The sequence below is a fragment of the Meleagris gallopavo genome, chromosome 1 (assembly GCF_905368555.1).
Source record: "Meleagris gallopavo chromosome 1, MGAL_WU_HG_1.1, whole genome shotgun sequence".
In the NCBI taxonomy this organism is placed as follows: Eukaryota; Metazoa; Chordata; class Aves; order Galliformes; family Phasianidae; genus Meleagris; species Meleagris gallopavo.
The window spans coordinates 70,495,893-70,521,876 of NC_139404.1; the positions used below are offsets into that span (position 1 = coordinate 70,495,893).

A 25,984-nucleotide genomic window follows, 5' to 3' on the forward strand; every position below is an offset into this window, starting at 1 on the left:
ACTGAAATAGGCACTAGTGAGTATAGTGGATAGTGAAATGAAGCATGCAGTAACCTCTCAAAACAGTTTCCATTCTTACATCTTTGTTTGCAGCATTTTCATTTATTGTCTAAAGAACATCAGTGTTTTTGCTTCTTGGAAATGTAGCATTGTTGCTGACCTGAGAATTCATTTGTTGTCCTGTGTCCCTCCTTGTGGGGGCTATTACCTGTGACCCATTTGGAAGTGCTTGGTGTTAGGAGATGCTAATGGCCACTTCCAGGTGTGAAATTGGAGTCCAGGAGAGATGAGGCAGTGCCCCACAGGCACACCCTTGGCGGTGACTCAGCAGAGCTGCTCTGCAGGAGGAGGAATTGAGGCGTTAGGCACCTGTGGAGCACCTCAGCACGGCAGGAGGGACAGATTTCAGTATCTTCCCTGAGCAGAACTTCTCACTATTTTTCAGTGCTTACAGACTTGATTAAAACATAATCTTTCTGTTTATGGAGCTGAGAAGCTCTTAGAGGCATGAATTAATGGGGAGATGGGTTGCCTGCTGCAGAATTGAGAAAATTGTTCTGCTAGGTGATTTGTTAGGCACAAGCAATGTTTCCAGAAATTGACAAGCAAAGGTGTTTTCCTTTAATTGGACCAACTGTCACTTTTTTTTTTTTTTTAAACTCTCTGTTAGAGAATAGCATAGTTTACTTTAACATGGTAACTGCAAATGTGGGAAAAGAGACGTAATACTTAGGGACGAGAGAGGTGAAGGAGACTTCAAAAGATTTGGAGGTGTTTGTCACACTTGTCAGAGTAACCTCCTGTCACTGGCTGTGGCAACCCAACTGGAACTTGGAAAGAGGAGCATTGTTTGCCAGTTAGAAAAAGTAGAATTTTTATTCTCATTGTGCCTCATTGATATATCTACATACTATATGTATTAACATGTGTATTTTGAGTTCTTTAGAGGTAGGTTTCAAAAACATGAAATCTCCGTGTGTTACATACTTAGCATACTGGACTGGAAAGATGGTTAGCATCAGACAGACTGAGAGAGACCCACAGAGAGAGAAAAATCTGATTATCAGCACCTAGAGATGGGCACATTAGACCCTCCTGCAGGGAACTGGACCACAGGAAATATTAGACTTGCAGGCCATGAAGATTTCATGCATATATGAAAAATTATTGTTGCATGTGATCCTGGCAATGGGAATAAAAGTGGCAAAATGAAGATACAGCTGTTTTACATTTTCACAAGACAAAATGAAAGTGAAATAAAATTGCCAGGAGCGAATATGCAAACAGCTGAGACAGCTGAGAAAAATATTTGAGGAAAATATACAGCCAAAGTAGCAGAGGGATACTTTTCTCTAAATCCCAGAAGCAGAAGCAGAGAAGAGGATAGATGCTTGCATCGTGGAGCTGAGAATTCTGGCATGCACATGTAGCTTTAGAGACATAAAAGATTTCTTAATTAGAGACAGGATAATTTGTGGGACATGTGATTCCAGTTTATAGGAGGAATTGCTGAGAAAAGATGCCTAACCTAGAGGAATGAAGCAAAGAACATTAAGAACAGCTTGAAATGTCCAGGGAAGGGAGTGAAATAATGATAGCCACTTATGCAATGCACAGGCTGTGGTCTGAGTGAATCCGGGAAACTTGACAAAGATGAAAGGGCAAGGGATGCAGCTGTGATAGTGCACTGGTACTAAGCATGTACTGGAAGGAGCATGAAAATCATCATTACTCAAGGCTCAGTGCTGTGTGCAGCTTTTCTTCTGAAAAAGCAGGTATATGTACAGCTCCAGAGAGATTGCAGGATACAGGAGAAAATGTGCAGCAAGACTTGAGTAAATTCAGCATCTTGTAGCATATGTCCACTGCAGAAAGGGCAGGCTGACAGGTATTTTTTCAGCTACTGGTTGCAACAACTGCATTTGCTTGATCAGCAGCATCTCAGAGAGTGGTGGGAGCATGGAGACAGCAGCACTGCCACCGCAGTGTGGTGAGGCTGCAGTGAAACAAGGGCAGTGAGCTGTGGGGTTGGTAAGAATGCATTCAAGAGTGTAACTCAGTAGGGAGCAGCAGGACTGCAGTATGAGGATAGTTGATACCTCGTGGGTTTCCAGCCTTGGTCAGATATGAGGTCATAGTGAAGCCAAGAGGCATTTCAGTGGGTCTTTGGCATGGTGCAGGCTAGTTCTGTTTCAGCATAACAGGATACAGGTGATGGTTTTAGAGCTCGGAGTGCATGAAACCAAACTGGAGTAGGTAGGCAGGCGGCAAAGGCCGGCAGTCTGTAGGTGTCTTTGCAATGGTAGCCCCTGGCCTGGCCGGTCACCAAGTGCTTCCCTAAAGGGCAGAGCAGCAGCTGCCAGGAGAGAAGTTGTGGTGACCTGAACTGCAGCTCCCAGAGGAGGACAAGTAGGAAGATAATGCTTGAAAGAGGCTGAGGAAGTTAATCTGTTTGAGGATGACCTGAATGTTACCCCTGTTTGTTGTATTTCTGTGCGCTTTTCTCTAAAGAAAAGCCAATTATGTCTTAGAAGAATAGAGGCCTCTCATGTTGTTAGTCATTATGTGGTACATGAAACGCTAACAGCAACCAGAAATTGTGAATTAACCTTGTCCTTTCATCGCATATGGTCATCTCATCCCTTGACTGGTGAGTGCTCAAAGATGCCTGAAAATAGTTGGGCTTCAGACAACTAAACTTTCATACCTCATTACAAAAGGAGCAAGGAAGATGAGAAGGAAAAATGATTGTCTCAAGGGATGCAGCACAGTGGTTTGGGTAGTTCTGCTTAGAAAGTCACTTGTGGCTTTTATAATGAGGAACTTAAGGTTTGAATTTTCAGATTTAGTAGCTGTACATTTGTTTGGTTTTTTATTAACTTAATATACTGTGTGCCACACTTTCTTTGGGTTGTTATTGAGTCAAGCAATGGATCCGAGTTAAGCTCTAAATGCACGTGCTTTCTTTTCCTTAAAACTTTGAGCACTTTTGGGTCTCGAATTTCCTGAATTATTTTATGTTGTGCCTGTAAATTTTGGTACAGCAGCTGATGTTTGCAGTCAAATTACCTTTCTGAGTTTGTGTGCTTCTGGCTGATATGGAAGGGTAATGCAGCTTTTGTTTGTTCTCTGTCTTGAACGATGAGAATTGGAATTGTCTTGTTGGGTGAGTAGACACAGTTAAACTACCTCAGTCTACAAAAGGATCATTGGAAGTTACTACTCCTCTGGTTCTCAGCTCCAGTAGGATACAAAAACAACTTTTAAAAAGTCTGAGGAAGGTATACCTAATGACCTTTACTAGTAACAGGGATTAAATATAATTACATCAGTTGAAGGTTCAGAGGGTGTTTTTTTTTAACCTAGGCATATGTAGAAAGAATAAGTAAGATGTAACAAAACAAATACGTTTGTGAAGTATTCTGCTAGGTTTCATTATATAGTTGCAGTACGTTTGGTTTATTCAAAGAGAAAATTGTGCGTAAAACTGAAAACTTAATGGAGAGATACTCAGACATCTTAAGATCTGAACTGAATAATGAAGATACTTGGAATAAAAAACAAATGAACAAACCACTAGCTGTGTTCCAGATAAAATTTCCATCAAACTCCATTTAATTTCAGTTATATCATTTGAATTCATTCATCAGTCTTCATGCTTATACAAGCTATTCGTTACTTTTCAATTTAGAAATGAATTGGTTTGTTTTAAGAGCTGCAAAGCAAAGTTTCAAAACTTTTTATTTTTTCCCTGTGTGTTCAAAATCTGAGCTGTGTCAGGTCCATAATGCTACATGGTCTCTTCAGAGCTTGTAAAATTTCTCTAAATGTACGTGACCTGAAAAAATTCTGCACAGATAGTAAAATGTCAACAAGTCAATCAGTTTTGGTATTATGCAGAGTACCACATGCTCTCCTGTATACTTGAGTCTGAATGGATATTTGCAGATCTAGCTTTATTGCATAGATTATGAGAAATGATGTAAAATGAAAAACCTCCTTCACTGAAACACTGAAAATTACAAAATATTACACAATTTTGTCTCTGCGAAAGTTAACTATTACTGCAAGTATTTATTGCAAGAGCTTGTTAATTCTAAGATGAAAGTACAACAGTTACCCATGTTTTTTTAGAGAAATCAGCTACTATAGATGTGTTCCAGAGGAATAATAATTTATTATTTGTAGGTATTCAAGAGAAGTGATAATTCTGAATCTTAATATGTTTCTACTGGAAAATAGAATAAAAATGTATTTAACTGTTCCCCTAAAATACCAGTATTTTATATCCAGATCCAGAGGTGACTTGTGGTGAGATGCAGAACTGAATCACTGTGCCTTTTCCCCACATAGACACTTTCTGCTCTTTAAATTATTAAAATATTAAAAAATATGGAAGTGCCTTTATTTAGGGCATTTAACAAAACCTTCAAAGAATATAACTGTGTGTATACAAGGTAGGTGTGCCGTACACCAAACAGAAGAATGGTGTAGATGATAGAGAAAAAAAAGCCCTAGTGAATTTATTATCTCTATTCTGCTAACTATCAAGCTTTTATTTGGAGAATCTCAGTGTGGAAAAATGTTTTTGGAATCTCTTGGCATTTTTTGGCTCTCGTGCAATTTCAATTCATGAATTGAAATCTTGTTTCCATGGAAATCAACTGAATTGTTGGTTAGCTTTGAATTTCTCCCAGAAATTAAGGGGACTGGGGGACATTGTTTAGGCTCCTTCTGTCCATAATATTGACCGTAGTATTTAACCTCTTACCCATATGGGTGGGAGCTGTGTTCTAGGGATTATTTATGTCTAGATTCTCAAATGCATCTGTAATCAATTCTGATTGTTATGGTATTACACAGCACTGTGATATCTTGGACCATCTCTTCAGATGCTTGAACCTGACTTGTGACAGCGTTCTCAGTAATTTTGACCAAAAGTAGAACTGTATGTGTTCATGTCTGGTTGTCAACATCAAGTGACTTGGAATGTGACAGCTGTCAACAATTTCCTCAGTAGGAGCCAGTAGATCTGCCTCTTCTCTTTGCTGTCATTACTCATAATGGGTGTAGTTATTCTCTGATTGCTTTCAGAACAACTGAAATTAAAACAAACAGTTTGTGTCTTGGAAAAGCTGAAAAAAAATCAGGTCTAGATACATAGCTTGGGGGAAGGAGGTTAAGCTCAACTAATTTTAATTAGAGTAGTAAGAAAAAGTGAGGCTCAAGATGCCAGCTTTGTTGTTCCCTTAGCTCTAACTGGTAACTCAAAGAAATAGATAAAGTAGAAATTGGCAGTTGTGGGAAGGGTGGGAGAAGAATATGATTTTTTTAATTTTTTTTAATTTTTTTTACTGGTTTGAAAGTGTTCTGCTCATCAAGCATTTGGGTGGGTGTCAGTAAAAACAGATCCTTCCTTGTACTGGAAATGCCAGGTGCTTTTACTTCAGGAGTATTCAGATTGAGTTTATTTCTGGCTTTCCTAATCTTTGATCCTGCCATTGAATCCACAGGGATGCAAAAACAATCCACCCACACAAATCCGATTTCCAAATGCTGGCCTTTATTATTTATGGTTTGGTTTGGACAAATTAAAATTCTCCTTGTAATAACCATAGTTTACTACCAGGTATAGAGAACTACCTAAAACATATACATGTTATGTATGTATGTCATATTTTTAAGACATTGCCTTTAATAAAGCATTTCAGGGCTTTGCTGACATTCTCATTTTTCAGTCCTGTACTGTGCTGCTTTTCACTTGACCACAATGGCCTGGATTCATAGCAATTAGTTTTCAGGAAAAAAAACAGCTCATAGTATTTATAACCTGAAAGCAGTCTTAAAACAAAAGGAAGAACATGTGGCTTTATACACATTGTAGCAAGAGGTGGTGGTTTGTTAAACTGGATGTGGACTGTACTGTTTTTTCTGCAAAAAAACCAAGCCCTACCCCATTACCTTACTGAATGTTTTGGGCCCCCGTTCGTAAGACTAACTCATCTAAGGTTTGGTATTTTTCATCTGAATATAAGTAAAAGATGAATCTCATATGAAAATAAAAATATTATCTAAGGATAGTGAATTTCATGAAATGAGAACAAAATCAGGATTTTCCAGCAAAATTTGTCATGTAAGTAGCATTACTGAGATTAAAAATGCCATCCAGGACCATTCTAACTAGAGTTAGGCAAGTTCCATGACTTGTGTGTTTCCCAAAATCATTTTTTCCTCCTTTTTCCTGAATTTGTAATCATAAATAAACATGAACTATATGTTCAAGTGTTGCTTTAAATTGGGATTCTTTCATTTTGTCCCTTAATAGATTTGGGTCAAAGAAATGTGCTGTGTTCAAATATTCATATGGTTCAGATGATTTCCAAGGGCCTCATTCAACCCAACCTCAATTCTTCTGTGATTCTGGGATATATCAGCCTTTATTTCAGTTATCTCAGACCCTCATTTGGGATTCAGTGGATATTTAGCAAAAGCTTTTAGATAATTCCTATCCCTGCCTGCAGTTATGTAAAACTGAGTTTTATTTGGAATTAGAAATCTGAAATCCAAGCTTTCAATTAGCTGTGGCCCAAGTACTCTTAAACATGTTCCTAAAACTTGACAAGGTGCTTAAGAATTAGATGGTTAATGAAACCTGGTAACAGCTGGATGTGTTCTTCCTGTCATAAGATTTTAAACCATTTTCCCCCCAAGCAGTGAGGCAGAAGATGCTTCTGAAATACCTCCCCTTGTGTTCGAACAAGGAAGCTGATCTTGTGGTTAAATATGTGGGATTGAGTGGCTCCCAGCTCTTCTACAGGCTTCCTCCTTGCAATCTCTCCTTGCCTTGGTTTCACCTCCACTCAGTACACTGTCTCAGTACACATCTCAGTCATGTTTTTTGAGTACTCTGACAATTTTACTTAGAGAACTGTAGAAATGTATAATACCATGCCTAGACATCTTTGCAGTCTGCTGTGTACTCAGAAATCATGTGCAAGACATCTGTATGTATTTTATCTAGATAATTTTTTTCATCGAGTTGATGCATATTGTAGAACCTGGAGTTTTAGCCAATCTCATTTTCAGTGTTCAAAATACTTGCTAGAGTTACAAGTGATGTTGATTTTGCACATTTTATTATTGAGGAAAAATAAATGTCAGTAAAATATATTAGAATGGAAAAACTTTCAGGTAAAAGTAATTCTCTGTACTGTTAGCCTATCTGAGAATTCTAGAACCTCAAATAGTTCTGCATATTTTTCTCACAGAAAATAAAGGGTTAGCATTTTACCAAGTTATTAAATATTGTGGAAGTCCTTTTCTCTTTAGTATAGTTAGTTCATATGTCTAAGCCATCTTTGGGCTTAGAACTTCTTCAAAAAGATTTCTCAAGCTTTTGCAATTGCTTGTTTCAAAGCTTTGGTGTGCTCTTGCAACCTGAAGTGGAACTAAATGTTCGAAGCCTGAAATAAAGATCTTGTAGGGATCCTCATTTCTCTCCTGATGGAGAGTAAAAGTAAGCTAAATCAGAGTTCTATTTAAGGTCCTTAATGATGAGAAGCCAGTTATAGACTGGGAAATAGTTTTATCCTTAATATATATGTACAATATTTTTTCCCAAACGAATTAACTAACACGTTCTGTCCTGGGTTGTCATGCATGTTAGGAAACGTTTCTTTAAAGATTGTGATCCAGGGTTTAGAAATGACTAGTAACTCCAAAAACACCAATGTTGGAGAACTGAACTTAAGGACTTTTAGTAAGCCAACATGCCTTACTAAAGTTTCAAATCATGGACATGGATTTCCTATAAGTGTCACTGATAAGTTGGGGTACAAGGGTCCAAACTCATCACCTAGCTTTTTGCCTATTTTCATTTTTATAAGAAAATGCCATAAATACGTCCTTGTTCATTAACATGAAGAGATATCTTCTGTATTTATTTCCTATATTTAAAAAAAAAAGTCTGTTTAGATTTGTATGTAGGTAATGTTATACAAGCTAGAAATTTGTTTCATGTTTTAAGATACAAGTAGATTATGGCTTTTCAAAATGCACATTTTCTTTGTAAATTAATCTTCCGCTACCTTTTGTTAGTGTCTTTCAAGTTCTGTCAGCTTCCAGCTAGAAGGCTAATCGTAAAGCATCAGAATTGCACTCTTTTAAGCCAACAAAAGAAAGGTACACATCTGTAATAACAGTGTAATGACACCAAATATATGCATGTATGGTTTAGGATTATTTACCTAGATGCTTGTTCATTGGCACATAGACAATTTCTTCAATACTTTATCTTTGTGTTATGTTTTACAACACCGGTCTGGCATCATTAGGCATCCACCCGCAAGCATTTTAAAGATTTTTCCACACAGCCATAAAATTGCACCTTCCTCGTTGAATATAAAATCAACTACACCTGTAATAACAAAGCAGGGAATACTATGCATCTCTTCCTGGATGTTAACTGCATTGCAGCAGAGCTGTGGTTGTTTGCCTTTGCAACCTCAGTGAAATTAAAGGTCGTGTCCTGATGTTATGTCTTCCTGTTTAAAATGAATAGCTTGTAAATGTTTATCTCAACTACAAGTGAGAACATGGTCTACATTTGTGCTCTCCAATTCCCATTTTGAGAAATCATGCAGAAAAACAGCTGTGTATCCTTTCATATCTTATTTTTTTTGCTGTTAAACATTTGCATCTTTGACTTCAGTTCTTTGCTGGGTTTCTTCCTCCTTGCTTTTGGATTTTTACTTGAAGCTTGTGTTAGTGTTCTCTAGATTTATAGTGGGTTACGTTGTTTTCTGCACAAAAGATCAAGAGAAAGAAATAAATTCAGTGCAGAAGTACTGAGAATTCATGTGCAGCGTCATACAGTATATAGTTTCTTTGTGTTCTGCCAATATGTATTCCAGTTTAAAATGTCTTGAGGCTGGTTGGGACTACTTCTATAGAGAGAGAACCAAAGTATACAGTGTATTGGCTGCCATTTTGCTGTTTTTGGACAGTCTGGGCTGCTTTCCATTTCCTATAATGTTCCAATAGAGCTAAATCACATATACACTGTAATGGCAGCTTCTGAGACCCAGGGCTTCTGTAAAACGTAAAAGAGCAAAGTAGTATTTATACAGTGTAATATTTTGATTTGCTAATGAGCTGTGAGGTGGGTGTTATCATGAACTACTGTGCAGCAAGAAAGGTTCCTAAAACATGCATCAGTTTACTCTATCTCCAAATCATTGCAGATAATACAGTGCTTAGTTTCTAATTAGACTTGTGTTGTGCTAATTCTGTGAGTAGTGCAAGTGATTGACATTCTATGTTTTAGTGGCAAGCATTAGAGCAGCTGACTTCAGCTCTGCGGTGAAGCTAGTGCACAGCTGCAGAGGAAAGCAAGCCACTCGCAGAGGCTGATTTGCAAAACGAGTGCACATTGATTGGTAGGGCCTTGTTCTGAGGGGAAGGAGGAAGTATAGCACGTAGTCTTGAATTAGACTAATGATATTCTAGTCCTTAAAGGATTAAGAGAGAAATGTTTAACTGAAAAGTATGCTTTGCGTAACATTTTACAAATTATTTATTTACTCTGGACAGTCTTTTACACTGTTCCTTAGGACAGGATGAACAGTCTTATTCCGTGCCTCAGACTGCTGAATTTAGAATACAGATGTTTTGTCCTTATTCCTGTTTCCTGTGCTTGTGAGTAATAAGTGTAACCTTCAAGGCAAAACATTGTGAACTAATTTCTTGATGGAACATGCCAGAGCAACACAGACATTTTATGTGGCTAAGTGATTTGTGATATAAGTGATTTTTTCCTAGCTTGTTTTTTCTTTGGCCATCTCAAGCATGGAAATGAAGATAGCAATATGGATTTCATATAAACAGGCTCATTGAACTACATGTGCTTATTGGATGAATTGGATTATTGTGAAGTACATCTTCTAACTTGCCGGTCTCCAGTCAGGTCATAATCCTTTGTTAAGGATTCTAAATGGTAAGTTTGGCTTTTCCAAATGGTAATGCTATTTGCATTCAGCAGAAATGAAGACTGCTTGTATCATCTGATTGTTGTTCCTGTAGCATGTGAGTTTTTCACAGCCTTCCTCATGTCAAGAGCTTAAAGAGCTGTGTGAGACAGGACAGTGCCATTAGTCCACTTTACGGATTGGAGACCATTGGCTACATTTCAGTCTGTTCTGTACGTTACGGTTTCCCAGGATGGTCATGCTGTGGCATGATGCAAACCCCATCTGCCCTCTCTGCATGCAGTGCTGGAGTTCTTCCTGAAGCAAGTTCCTCTGTGGTTTATTGGCACAAAGTTTTTGGTACGGTGTAACTGGAAGGACAGATGGGACGAATGATGGCAGACTTGGACAAGTTGCGTTTGGCAGAGAGCAGATCTCTGGAGTCAGTCACTTCATGGGTCAGATTTTCAATTTAAATGTTACTTCATGTGGATTTCCTCATCCAGGATCAATGAAAGTGGTACTGTGCAACTGTTGGGTTTTGAAAGCTGCTAGGTTTGTGCTAGAGGCTGTGTTTTTACAAAACATGACACTAAGACATTCATGTTTGTCTGTGTGCTATAGTCTGCCAGTAATAATTTCTTGTAGGTTGTGTAAATGCAGCTCTCATTTTGCTTTGTTGGTTGATATTGGGGTGATTTAAGTTAGACTTCAAAATTTTTGTCTCAACTAATAAAATTTAATCAGAAGGTAAGAATGATAAAATCTGTCATCAGCTTGAGAAAGGAGGTTGTAGGGTAACCCAAACCTCCCATTAGCATCTCTTCTAACATGGTCTCTTTCATCTCTATCAGAAAGCACAGGCACAAAAAAAGGCTCAGAACTGTGTGAGAACATCAGTGAACTTGAAAGAATATCATGTGGCATAACTATTCACTTGACCCAGCTACAGTCAATATGTTCTAACTCTACAAGAGACCCATGCGGTAGTTGGTTTGAAAACAGCTATATGAAGGATTTTCTGAAACATTCCTATTCCTTCAAATAACTGAAGAGATGACCTATGAAACAAGAATTGCTGTTTGTGGAAAGCTTGCTTAATTGCTGCATAGGATGTTGCAGTTGAGATTCAGTGCTAAAGCATTTTCCCTGCTTGTTCAGCAAAACACTGACGGAGAAGGAAGAAGCAGTTAAATTAGAACTAAAATAGAAGGACAATGAAGCACCTGTTGAGATATACGATCCTCATAAACAAAGCTTACTGTTATTTTCTGAATTAGATTCTGCACGAGTGTCCAACCTTTTGCCTTGCCTGGGCTGCAAGTGTGGCCCTGAGTGAAGAGGAATTATATGTAGGTACAAAGGATTTTCTTAGGTTGCTCCAAAAGTAATGCCTCCTATTTATTTCCATGGAAACATCAACAGTTACAGAAGAGCACAATAACTGTGATTGAGCAAGTTCTCAGTGACAAAACACTACTTTTCAACATAGTCACCACGATTAGCAATGCATTTTTACCAGTGATGAACAAGAGCTTGAGTGGCATGCTAGTAAAATTCTGTACTAGTGAAAGTTTCCTGCTGTTGTCACTGCTGAAATGCACTACCTACCACCTCACTGTGCTCACATCCACTGTTCGATCTCCACAAATGTTCAGCAAGCATCAGTGAATGTCAGTGGGTACCATTTTCTTCTCTGTGGAAGAATTCATTTTCACATCTTTATGTCAGATGCCATTTTGTCAGATGGCCCCTCTGCTGCCATCTGTCACACGGCAACAAAATGTGATAGAATATTGTCGGGATGGGCCAACCTCTGCTGCCATACCACCAACATCTGCCTCTGATATTGTGGGTCAATACAATAAAAGAGGAGGCATTATTTTCAGAGCAGCCCTCATTAAATATATAACATAGTTAATGTATATAAAAAATAACAAAGCATTTTATTCTTTAGTGTTTTTTATTAAAACATAAAAAAGAGAGCAATAAAAACATAAAACTAGAGGGATATTTGACCTTGGTTATGTGAAACCAATGCATCAGTCTCTTTCAATGGCAGTGGCTGCAATTCTTAGCTAGTTCTCAAGGTGTTCAGTAGAGATTTTTTATGAGATTCCCATGCTTCATCCTTCAAAACAGTTGTTCACAAATGTACATACTGTCAGAAAGTGATGGCATGAATAAGGTGAAGTGAGGGATGTTTCCCTCTGGTAAGAGAGATCATATAAAAGTCTGGTAAAGAGATGTGATCCACTTTTTAATTGCAACTCTATGCATTCCGTCTGAAAATTCACAAATAATGTATTTATGTTGAATGAAAACAGTTGCAAATTAGAAAACGGTTGATTTTTTTTCAGCAATCTTGAAACCTCAAATGTTTTTATCAAAATGGAAAGCACGACTTCGTATTTTTTTGCTGTTCATGGGACTGTGTTCAGCCAGTGTATTAAAGTGCAGCAACTCATTTGTCATAATTTGAGCTCGCTCTGCACTGCACCCCCATGCCCTGGTTTCAGCCCAGATAGGGTTCATAGTGCCCTGATGTTTGGCTTGGTGGGGAAGAGCTGCTGCATGTGATGGTGCTGGGCAGGGAGCAGGCTGCACTATGAGCTGTGCTGGGCTGCATTTGGCCCACGGGCTGTGAGTTCAACATGCCTGAAATACTGTAAGCAAAATATAAACGTGATGTTAATGCATCCTTTATACTGTACAGCCATCTTAAAGTGGTCTCCACTCTGTTGCCTTGCGGAGTGTGGTTTCAGTCAGCTACAGCCTGCTTGTTTAAATGTCCTCATATACCTTGATTGTAGCTTACCCTAAAGGAACTGATGCTTTGAATAGGTAACAGATGATGCGGTAGTTGCATCTCATCGTAAGCAAACTGTGCAGTTATTCAGGTGTGGCCAGTTTAAATCCCACTATTTTACCGCTCTGCTTATTCTGTGGCAGTCTTCCTGCCATTTTTATTAAAAGGCAAAGTATCTTATGGAGGTCTGGAGTAGAACAGAGTTCAATTGTTTGCAAACTAAATGCACTGAAACTCTTTTGGAAGACAAAGAAGGATCTTTTGATATTACGGGTGCAAAATGGACTTCTGTTTGTCATGGCACCGTATCATTTGCATATTTCAGAGAGGAACTACTGTGATTTTGGAGGAAGAGTTTCATAAACCTGATGCTCACACACTTAGGCATCCTACACAGAAAGACACAAAGTGTGTGCCTGCATTCCTACCTGTAGTATTCAGCTTATGTTAAAGCTTGGGGAAGGAAGGACCATTTCTTTTGCCACTGTGCAAAATGTTTCCTTCAATTTGGAAAGTGAAGTGTTAGCTACTGTTGTGATCTTTATAAGCACTAATAAATCTCTTAATCTAAACACTTGCAGGAATATATTAACTTGTCCTGAATAAGGGTTGGTCAGAGATGGAAATGTAGGAACTTCAAGGAGGAGTTCTCTCTTTGAAGTGAGTTTTCCTTTGGGCTCCTGCACCACAAGACAGCAGACCTTCAGCTCAACCAGGGGTCATTCTTCATGCACCTGTTGCTTGCATGCCTGAGAAGACGTGTAAAGGAGAACCCAACAGTGAAACTTCAGCATTGTCGCGGCCTGTATGAAGGGAGAAGCGTGTCTTATCTACTTAAGTGCACCTTGCATATATCCACATCAGCAGCATGGCAGGAAAAAGAAATTCCTCTTGTTCTCTCCACATGAGATGATCCTTAAAATTCTTCACAATAATGAAGCTTCACTGCAAGCTGTAAAGAGCCCTAGGGCCTTGTCAGACATTCTTGCACTTATCAGCTTATTCTGTTGCACCTTGATAGAGATAAGACCAATTATTAGATCTTCAGTTTAGACTCCCCATAGTTACTCAGTGCAGAGAGTTTTCATTATCTATCCTTTACTGCTCTAGCCCTACAGTTTACTTTATTGACATTATGTACTTGTTGCTTATGGCCGAATTTGTGTATGGGGCTGCTGAGTCATGGCCTGAACCTCTGATTGATCACATGAGGCGAGCAATGAATCAGCCATGGGAGCACAGGTGAAGGCAATTCACCTGTGCTGCAGGAAGGGGTGGAGCCTGGCTCAACCTCTCCTAGACCCATCTAAGAGCTGACTGCCTGTGGGGAAGGATCTGTTCTGGAGATCGACTCCACCGGAGTTTCCTATGTGTGCCCAGGATAGGGTGAATGTCCTTTTCTACTCCAGTAAAATAATTTCATAAGCCAAGCTCTCAAATATACTATATAATCTGTATATTCATTGATTGTACATCAAATTTGGCTACTAAGAAAGGATGTGGTTTTGAACTCTGTGGGATGTCATTGACGTGTAAATCATCTGATCTCTTCCAAATAGTGTCTGCTCCAGAACTTTTCACTGAGGTGCCTAGCCTTCAGATTGGAAAATAAATAGTGATTTTGGATGGTCAGCCTCAGGAGTCCTCAGAGGGCTCCAAAATCTTCATAAATTGCTGTTACGGAAGATAACATCTTCTAAAATCATAGAACCCCAAGTTTTTTAAAAGGCTTGCATCATTATTCATGATAAATTAAAATTTACCAATGTTAATGAAAGAATACTTGTATTAGGAGTCCTTTACCTGCACAGTAGATATATTTTAGAACCCTGTGCAGATTCTGATGTTACCGTTAAGACGGAACTAAGCAGATAGAAGTGATTCAAATCAAGATCTAACACGTCAGTCATCTGCTACTGGAGCTGGATTTGGATGAGACCTGCATGCTGCTGTGAGACCTTTGAACACCTCAGGCATTGGTCTGCAATCTGCTGTAACCAGGTGAGGCAGAGGCCTGCAGCAGCAGCGGGTGGTAGGGAGTTACACGTATGCTTGTTAGACCCCTTGCAGTGCCTAGTTGATAGGGCAGCTTGCCTGTGCTTGTCAGTGATTGCAAACTTATTAAGGTATGAAAACCTAAGTACTATACACAGCTACTAGTTGCCATTTACACTATATTTGTTTTTTTTAATTATGTACTTGTAGTGGATAGGATATAAGGGATTTTAATACTCGGATCACGTGGACTGCTATTTTTTTCAGATGAATGTGAATCTAAAACTGAGTAGGCCGTGTCAGCAATGACTCCATGCAGTTAATTTTTATCCAGATCTATGTGAAGTTCCAATCTTTGAGTGTGTACTGATTGATCTTTATGTTAATATCAGTGATCTGATGCTTTCACAAAAAAAAGACTTCTCAGTGCCTTGGAAAGAAAAGGGCTATTTCTGGTGTTTCCTCTGATAAAGATATTTCACAGAGGTGGTTTGTTACACGTACGTTGACCAAATAAATTCTCTGCTTGTATTAACTGGCAGAGCAGTCTACTCAGAGCAAGTTTATGCTGGTATGTATGGCAAATGCTTTTCCTTAGTATGCTGCAAATAGTTTCTGAATCTCCCAGTTCTTGGATAGGGGAAAGTTTTCATTAGGTTTCAAGAGTAATTTTGCTCTAGTGTGTACACTCTGGGTCATCAGTCTTAAGGCAGTGAGGTGTCTGTATATAATAAGGGAGACATTACACTTGTGCTAATGTGCTTTTCTGGTTCAACTGAAAAATGTGAATGATTGGGGGGGCAAAGAATATCTAAATTGAGCAATGCATCAAGCATTGCCAATAGTCCTGAGTGCAGCTCAGTTCAAAAACTTCAAAACCACTGCTTAAAGGAACAGTGGAAATATTTTCCATCATCTTCTATGAAATTACATGGCTTGTTTACTGTTTCTTGTTTATCTGCTCTGCGTGATATATCATATTTATCAGTAAAACAGGCTGTAGGGGGTAACAGTACTTAAGTGTTTATTTTATGATGTTTTGGCTTTTGGTGTGTTTATTCTGCATTTTCTAACTAAATTTGTACTCAGCTTTTTCTTCTGCTGTTACACTTTATCTGTCTCAGGCTGCCTGGAAAAAGATGATGCAGTAGTCTGGCAAAATGAACTCAAGAAACAAGAAGAAGACAGTAGAGGCTGATCTGCAAGTTGTTCAGGTATTTGTGATTTCATTATGTATACAAGTAGTTGTTGCATGATGTAAGGTACTCAAGTTTACAGGCTTGAGGGTAAATATTTGTGTTAACTCACAAAAGATGATGAAACAACATAAAATAAATGAAAAAGTCACAAGAATCATTAAAGCTGCAATTATCAGATGAAGCTGTGATTGAACAAGTACTGTGTAAGAGTTGCAGCTTGTAGTTCAATACATATGTAGACTGCTGGATATTCTATCTTACCTGTTAGCTAAGTCAGATTTTACCTTATTACTACCCAGAGCACTCACAGCCATCTAAGGAGCTGGGGATAAAGCTGGCTCTTTCCTGACTTCCACTGGAGAAAAGTGAAAAGGCAACATCTGAAGAAGGCACTGTCAAACTCCCAATGATCCCAGGAGAACTGAGTTAGATCCTGGGATCTGAGCAAGCCAGAGGTGAGGCTACCATGAGGGTGAAACTCATTCGAGTGCGAAGAGGTGAGAGAAGGTCTTGTGTACTCCAAAGATTTTGTTAAGATTTAAATAGTATGAACATCTTAAACACAGTTAAAAAAACGTTTGGCATTTGCAGTTCTTCCACTGTAGAAACTGGACTTTCTAGTTGGATAGCAAGGATGGTTTAGAGTAAGGTTGTAGATTTATAGATTTAGGAAGATAGATCTTTCTTTCACTGATGTAAAGGGAAAAGTAGTACAGGTGTCTGTTTAGTCTCCATTGAAACAAGGAGAAAGATTGTGTGATTGTTTTTCAAAGCTTCTTGTGAGCAGGTGATGACAGGTCTGCTTTAGATGTGAAAACTAATGACTTAATGGCGTGTAATCACATACATTTTTGTATTACAATAATAGTGTAGTGATATTGACTGGTTTTATATTTTTATTTATTTATAACTGATTAATTTAGTGAAGCAAATTGGACTGCTAAGAAGCATAAAGGTAAGAGTATTGTTCGCAGAATGCATCAATACAACGTGCATTCTAAGAAAATGTTTTAGTATTATAATCATTACAGTCTTATTTTATCTCTTTATAATAATGATTATAAAACAAACATTGCAAACTGTTGTTCATAATCACATATTTTAAGCTGGAAAAAAAAACCCACAAGCAGAAGCACAGGTACCTCCAAAGGGTGTATATTGACAGTTGTGTCAGCATTATGCAAAAAATCACCCTTGTTAAATGTTATACCATATGTGACTGTCTGAAAAGTAAATACGAGTGAACAACAAAGTCACTCTAAATATTTTCTTTACTTCCTAAACTATGCACTGCCAGCTTTCAGATATTATTCAAGTTCATGTTTTGTTATTTGTACATTCCAGTGGTTTTGGCAGTGTGTTGGTAGACAGTATATTGATTACTCTCTTGAATTTTGCTATTAAACTGCTGTTTTGACACTGTACAGTTTACTTCATCTGAGTTGAGCCTCAGATGCTTTGCATGCAGAATTGAAGCACATGATTTTGCTACACATTGTACAGGTTTAAGATCTGAGATCAGTGAATGATAGTGTAGCATTCTCATTTATCTATATTTTCTTTACTGGCTGTTTGTTTTTTTGTTGTTGTTTTGGTTTGGTTTGATTTATTTATTTATTTATTGGTAACATTGGTCTTTCAATCCAAGCAGTTGTTAGTAGCATCATCTTAAAATGTAATGACAGCAACAAAAATTCCTGGTTTTGTTCCCACTGTTTTTGAACCTTGAGCCAGATCACTGGCCCCAAAATACGATTTTGGAGCCAGAAGAAAAGAACAGGAATCTGCTGTCAGAAGCTGGCAATGTAGAATTAGAAAATTTTTCTCTTCAATTTTTAGGAGTGATACTATTTTCCTATAAGAAAGATTAATTATAACTAATCTAATTGTATTATTTTAACTTTTAAGGTGCTTAACTGCTCAGTTACACGTTTCATTGAGAAGAGAGTTCGTGCTGTAAGACAGGACAAATGAGCCTTATCCAAATTCTGTTGACAATAGATAAGAAGTATAGTATCTGAGAATATTATGTAACCTGAAATTAAGAAATAGTTTTGTAGCCAAAGGAGAAAAATTGGTGGTCAAATCAAATATCCTGCATTTCAGATGTGAATTAGAGATCTTACTTAGTTCAAAAACTCATAATCATGGGGAAAATAAACCTGGCTTTGGATGTCACGTTGTGATCATTTTAGCACATCTGATTCCCTCAAAATAAGAAAAATCTAAAAGTCAGATTTTCCTTTGAGAAATCTCAAACTATATATAATTTGGATAACAGTGAGTAACAAGCTACTTTAGAAAGGAATTTTTTTTCCTTCTCTGAGGAAAAAATTGCACATAAAACTTAACTGCAAAACTTTTTTTCCTTCTAACAGTATCCCAGTATACTATTTTCTAAATAAATTGCCGTTATAATGAAGCTATTCACGAGCGTTGTTATATTCAAGAAATTGTTATTCATTTTAGTTTTCAGAGGAGTAGTTCTATCAGTTTATTAACACTGTATTTCTAGAAGATGATGGCATTTTAAGTGGAACTTTCCAGAGTGGAAAACTTCACTGTTAAAGCCCTAGTATGTTTCATTCCAAAATACTCTATATTGAGTGTAGGAAGTATTAGTAAAAAAAAAAAAGTATTAATACAGGATATTATGCAAGATTATTCCAGTTAATTGTATAAGTCAGGTCTTTCATTTCTGTTTGCTACATCTTGTAACCAAGGCAGTGGTTTCAAAAAGTACTGGAGTATTGGCTATTTTTTTGAAATTGATTCAGTTGATTCAGTGTTGAATAGTGACATTGATGTCTGGTTGCTGTTGACTATGATGTTTGGATTTCAAAATGATGTCTTTGTACCTATTATGCAGCCCTAGCTCAAGCAAAGCAAATGTAGCAACAGTGGTTAAATATCAGCTATAAAATCCAAATATGATGAGGATGCTGGGAAAGAAGAAAAAAAAAAAATTAACTGACTGCCTTCATGTTGCAAGTTCCAGAACTTGTGGTCTGAAAGTTTGCTTTTCTTGCTAATGTTCAAAAAGATAAATTATTTTGTTTCCTCTTTTTCTGCGGGGCAGAAGTTGGACCTCAGTATCATATATTAAATAATAAAGTGTTACGTGCGGAAGGAAGAGAATTTAAGATGTGAATTAAGCTTGGTTATAATATAACTGACAACAAAACACCAGAGAAGAGACATGAGCTGGGATGAGATGAAATGAGATGGCATGAAAGAAGGGGTAAATTGATGAGTTATCAGCCTACAGATGGAATGTGAAGATATATGAGTGGAGAATGAGATCGTGGGGAAGTACAGTAGAGGAAAAGAAGGGGGTTTCACAGGAAAGATCCCAGTAGTCTCTTATGGATAGTGGGAGGATTGATTTGATCCACAGGAAAATGAATATGAAAAATGATATAAAGATGGGCTGGCTTCCAAACCTCAGGGTGGCTTGATTTTTCTCGCATTGTACTTCAAAAAAAAAAAGAAGGAAAAAAAAAAAAGGCACTGAGGATGACCCTGAACCTCGAGCAGTAGGTGCGATCTGTGCACCTTGATGGTAATCCCACCAAGCTAAAACTACATAAACAGGCTTTCAATTTTGGTAATGAAAGGCAATTCTTAGCGTTTTAAGGAAACTACTGCGTTTCTTAGAAGAATAAAGAAAGGAGGCAAAATTATTGCCTTCAATAGATTTCTTAAAATGTTAAAATTTGCCTTCCATTCTGGAGACTGAAAGCATGCTTCCATGTTTCCAAGTAACTGTGTCCTTTGTGTTATGCTGAAGCTAAATAATTTCTTATGGATGATAAGTGGTGGAATTGATTGCCAAGTCCTGTTGAATGAAATTTCAGTTGACACAATTATAATCCATTTCAAGATTCAGCATCTTAAAATTTCCACCTACAAGATGAAAATAAATACTTGGCTGCTTGCAAACTATTAAATGATACCTACAGGTTTCTGCATTCCTTGAATCGTGTCCACCCGACCTCTTTTCTAATTTTATTCTCATACCCTGTTAGGAATCATTAGGAGGATCTGTTCAGAGAAGTGCACAGAAATCTGTTATTCAGCTGAATTTGCAGAATCAGCTGGCAGACTTATGAGGAAAACTTTTCTGGAATTTCTCCTTGCTTCTAGTTCTGATAAGAGGAATTTGAAAGAAACAGAAGAGTGATCCTCACAGGTTCAATCATTTCTGGTTGATGTCTTCACTAAAAATATTACGGTGTGTATAGATGGCTGGTCAGCAAAGCAGTTTTGATTTTTTTTTAATGCCATTAACATTTTATTTTATTTTTTTATTATGACAGTGAAAAAAATCATTACAATGCATTATTCTAAAACTTCATGTGGAGTTAGTTTTGGGTGATACTGAAAAAATAATGGTAGTTTTTTTCTGAAATAAGAGAATTAAAAAATGCTGAAAGATTTTTTCCTCAAATTTGGCCAACAGACTAAGACAGGAATGATCAACTTTAGTATTTTACATTTTGTTGACCTGTTCCTGACTACTTCCTCACAGCAGGGAGCAAAGAGCTACTCGCATTACAGTATCTCCTGAGGAAGGGATGGAAGATCTGAGCCCACGGGCTGAGTCCCGGGACTCATCCAGCAGAGAGGTGGGCTGTCCCCCCTTCCAACTGTCACCTGTCCTCAGCTCTAACCAAAACAGACTGCCTAAGGAAGTGAGTAAGAACAAGTAAATTATGTATCATGTTTCTGCTGAATTATCCTGCGATGTTCAGCCATCCTAGAGATGTACTCAGCCAGGCATAGTTTCTTTGTATTTAGTAACCATAGTGGATTTCTATTCTGTAAACTCGTATGCTCTTCCTCTGAGCCTTGTAAACTCTGACCATCTACATTGTTTTGTAGGAGTCCCATAGCTTAACATGTGTTATGAAGAGCCACTGCCTGTTTGGTTTGTTTTGGAACTTCCTCTTCCTAGTGAAAGAATGCATTATAGAATCCGACAGCGGAGCTGGTAAAGGATTATTGAGAATATATTTTGAAATGTGAGTAATTCTGGGAAGATGTTAGCTTAGTGGGGTAGATCAACATAATTTAGTAGTCTGGGATAGAGTAGCCTTGTAAATGAGGTAACTACTAACCTAAAAGGTCTGCACTCCAAGGGAATTTATGTCATAGCTGCCATATCAGTTCTAACAATGGGCATGTTTGGTAACAGCAGGAAAATCTCATGATAGGTGCTCAATTTTATTCTTGAGGTACTTTATATTTATAAAATTTAATTTTTGCTGGAACACGTATGTTAAAATCACATCTGCCTACTTGCTTGATAAACACCATATACTTCAAACTTTGCTGTCATTTGATTTCCTTCTTTCCTTCCTCCTAAACAACTGGAATCTCACTGAGATCACTAAGCTCAGTAATTTCCAGCTCTCCAACAGATGTGATCTGACCAGGAGTGAGAAGGGAGAATTGAAGAGGAAAGGTGCATTGTGAACCCTGACATTAAAAAATATAGCAAGGACAGGAGTCATTGGTCTGTTACATATTGAGACACAAGATCTGTCTGGAATGTGTTAACAAATGCTCAAATAGTACTTAAAGAGACAAAGATCCAAAAGACTGTTAAGTTGTCATTATTTCTACCTTCTAAGAGATTGTTGGTACGCTTTCTTTCCTGGAAGAGCAGATTGGTGGGTGTTTAAGATTAGACTGTCCTTAAGCTTTTTGGGGTGAAACTTGATAATAAGAGTTCCTTGCAGTCTCTGTCCATCATCAGAGCAGATTCATCTGTCCTTCGGAATGGGCATAGTGCAGAGCTGAAAATTGTGACTGCCTGAGCTGCTCTTTTTCTGAGACAGTCACCCCTTTGTAGCATCTTTTGTAGCATCTAAAATAAAAAGCACATCTACTTGCTGTGCTTTTAAAAGACATTAAGAGCCTCAAATGGAAAGCAGTGTAAAGAGCAAAGTATTAAGATTACTGTTTACACATGCAGTTTGGCAGACTGCTAAGATTTCTTATGCAAAACCATACGACCGGCCAGACATACTTAGAAAAGTGTGACATTGAAAGACTATTATGCTTGGTTGCCTATGGGAGTACCTCAGCTTTCATTCTGAGGTTTTTTAATGCAAACAGACTTTGAAAGTTTTAGTCCACTGAAACTTAACTTATATGTTTAATCTTCTTTTTAACAATTATTAAAGTAAATAAAATATGGACATTGTGTTTTATAACAGTGGTGCTCTTAAATGAGACATAGTAGAGTCCTGGGTTGACACTCAAACTATGTGTAGTTCAATATTTGATCATATATATCCTAAATTCCTTTTATGCAATGATAAAGGTTGGGAGAATACTTTTTATATGTGTTTTCACATGACACGGTGAGGCATTGAAAATAAGGAACGGAGTGTCAAAAATTTTAAAATCCTATTTAGACAGTAGAACAAAAGGCTGAACTTTAAGAAATACTCTGCACTATTGGCTCTGTCTGAACCTAAAAACTGAAGCTAGAATTGGTGGGTGCTGAGCTCTCCATGATCTGACGTCAGCACTGGACTTCTAGCACTGGAAAATCTGCTTGCAGCTAAATTTCCTTAAGTAAGATAAAAACTGTTTCAGTGCAGGAAGTGAATTATGGATGCTCAGTATTAATCCTGTATTTTAAACAATGCAGATTTATGAGTTGTGGTTTTTTGTTGTTGTTGTTAGTATTTTTTAAGGAGGCAGGCAGTAAAGGGAAAAGGAACACCTCAGAAGGAATAAAATGTCATCATAAAGATGGAAAGGAAAAAAGAAATAAGAGAGAAGGTGTAAGAAAATGCTGTAAACATACATTGCTGGCACTGAAAGATGGAAATCATTAAAAAAAAAAAAAACAACCATCAAGGTGTAAAAAGATACCACAAAAAGCATGACTGTGGTATTGGCATGGGCCAGAAATTGCCAGATTTGTGTAATAAGGAAGATCATTAATAGCTGTATTTTTTTCAAATACTGTAGGAATTCAGTTTATTTCTAAGTTGAATTGGCAGAATGTTCTTTATTATCAAAATAAATTCAACTTAAGCAAAAAATCTCAAATACAAACTTGTAAGACCTGTGACTTTATAGATCTTCTGGTGAGCACTTGTATCTCACGTGTACTGAAGGTCTGTACAGATACAACAGAAGTATCTTAATCCAGAATACTTATGTAATTCTGACCATTTCCTTTCTTGAAGCTGTATGCTGCTTTTTAGGCAGGTTAAAGTGGAGTGTTTTTCTTACGCTTGAGACTGATATTCAGCTTTTCTTATAGTGCCTTATTAAAGGCTTTGTAAAGTTTGAAAATTGGTAGTGTTAAAAACAGCATCTGGACAGAGGTGCACAAGATGCTGTATAGTTTTTCAGCCTGATTATATGTGAAGACAGGGCTCACAGCATGACTTAAAGTCACTTGAGACCCTTCTTTGTCTAAAAAGGGGGAAAAGGTGTTCAATTTTTAGAGAACAGCCTGTATTTGTATGTACTCAAATACTGATTGATTTGCTGAGATTAATGACAGACAGTGAACAATAATATGCAGTAATTCTGTTTTCTTTGTGGAGATAATTAAACCACATAACAGCTGTCTAGCAAATATCAGCACTCTCCTATTCTGACCCAGGAGAACAGAGGCAAGGCAGAAGTGATCTGACCAAAAGCCCACAGTTACTGAATGGCATGACTGGGGTGAGAAATAATCTTACCAACTCTGATGATGACTTAAGTCACATTTGTTACCACTGAAAAGGGTACATTTATAGAGGTTATACTTTTATTCAGTGTAGTGTGCAAATGCAAAGGAGAAAGTCATTGTATGTCTGGAGAAAAGCAACGTGGTTGTACTAAGCTGTACAAGCACATAATAAGAGGTAATCCTCATGCAGCACTGCTCAGTTTAACTGTATAAAAGAGACAGAAATCTCCTGTAAATTTGGTTTAAACCATAGCACAAGGTAAGCTATATCCAAAATAAGAGAGATTTAAGTACGTCTGATGATTTTTCTTGAATCAAGACCATACATTAGCTAAAGAGGGTACCTTTCAATCATAGGTGTACTCTAATACCATTTCTGAAAATGTGGTGTACAATCGTTATTCCACAAAATGACAGAAGTGTTTAGGTTAGAAGTTGAAGCTTGCTAATACTGCATATGGTTTGTACAGTATCATCCTCCTCTATAAATAAATAGTGTATAACCTTTGTGCTCTGGAGGCCTAGTAAAGACCCTGGCAGGACATCACACAGCCTCTTAATATAACTCCCCAGCTATTTGTGGAACTCTGCCTTGGTGTCACTGAGAAACAAAGTTGGAGGTGACAGTTCAGATTTTGCATCCTCCTTCCGGAGAGCCATTTCAGTCGTGCAGCCAATTGTGTCTCTTACTGTGCATTTATAGCTTAAGGAATCACTGGCAAATGAAAATAGTCCTGGGCACAGCGGAGATGGACAGAGGTTGAAGGCAAAGGTACAGCTCCGTTTTTACTTTAAGTTACTGAAATTGAGTATTTACTAGGTTTCTGTTTCAGTGAAAATGGTTGAGGGAGTAAATGTTAGTATGATGTAGTTCAGAGAAGATACATTTTAGAACGTTAAAACATTTAAGTGAACTCCCAAATATCGAAGGAGCTATTATATTAAAATGGCATATTTAAACAAAATACAAATATTCTCTTTCCTCCTTTATGTTAGTCTCTGTCACTTTGATGATTGAAAATTTTTGCTTATTTTCCAATTCTGATCCTTTTCTGCATAGATAAATGAGCTTATAAGTCTAATTAATTTTAACTTCTAAACTTAAACTTCTTTCTCCTCAAATAACTAAAATAAAAATGTGTAAAATGCACATAGCAGAACTGTTTTCAGGTGCTCCGTCTTTCCTATGGTATTCAGGAGCTATCATGTTACAGTCAGAAGAAAACATGGATCCAACTACAGAAATGCTTTCTTACGTCTCTTAGTTTGTCAGGGCTCAGGTAAGCTGTTCAACCTGAGACTACGAAGCTACCAAACCTGGCGCATGCCAGCTGATCAGCTTTTGTTTATAGGAGTAGTTTTGAAAATTCCTCGGTTTGTGCCTACTAAAGACATTCCACAGGAGGAGTGGATAGTGAGATCCTCCCAGGTCTCTAGAAAGGCTGGATTTCTGCCTGGTGTGTGTGAACTTGTTCTCTGAGCCACCTGCCATAGCTCGTTTCTGTATGCATCCTACTTGGGCCACTGATAATGAGTTGAGGACAGCAGATCTCCCACCAGCCATGCTTTAGGCGGAGTGTTGGTATCTGTGTCTGAAGAACAGAGGCCAAGAAGCTGACATATAGACCAGCAGGTAGGCAAGCACAGCTCATCCTTCTGGGCAATGGAACTGGAAAATAGATTTGGGCAACAGATGCATTTGTTGCAAGGACACACAGATTTCTCTCTTGACTAGGATTTGGTATCTTTTTGGTGACTGGTCAGGGTAAGCCTCTCTGAGATGTGGAGGACCCATTCATATGTGTGACTTTTCATACATCTAAACTTTTCAGGTTTAAATGAATGGCATGACTGTGTGTTGTTAATGGTGAACAGTGCAGAGTTTGTTGAATTTATCCCATGCATTGTACCTTTTCAAGACAGCAGTATAGTTTAGGAGAATTTAAGGAGTAAAGGTGAGAATGCAAGTTTGATTTGTATCATGCTATTCCAGCGACACGTACTAGAATGAGTTAGAATGCTTATGATAAAGCAGCCACTGAACTCCGTGTAATGTTCTGAAAAATATAATAATATTTCAGGCTAAAGCAGCATGTGCCACTAGCTAGTAAAAAGCAGAGGGTGATCTTTTTGTGAACTGTATTCTCTCTATTTTTATAGAGAGTTTCCGTTTTTTTTGCGGTTATACCTGCATTTAGTGAAACATACTAGTTGATACGTCATTTAGTTTACATATTTAATCTAGATCCTTGGAGCTAGATGAATATATGTTAGTGCCTAGTGTGCCTACTTAGAGGATTATTTTTAC

The 25,984-nt window shown here is 37.7% G+C and overlaps 1 protein-coding gene across 2 annotated transcripts in view; it reads left to right on the forward strand.

The window, feature by feature from the left end:
* Window positions 1-25,984, forward strand: part of PPARA (peroxisome proliferator activated receptor alpha) — a 173,815-nt gene that overhangs the window by 25,359 nt on the left and 122,472 nt on the right. For both annotated transcript variants that reach the window (XM_085233236.1, XM_085233242.1), the window contains exons 4-5: window positions 15,894-15,983; window positions 16,268-16,465. The gene's annotated coding sequence lies outside the window, so the exon portion shown is untranslated. The remainder of the gene's footprint in view (window positions 1-15,893; window positions 15,984-16,267; window positions 16,466-25,984) is intronic.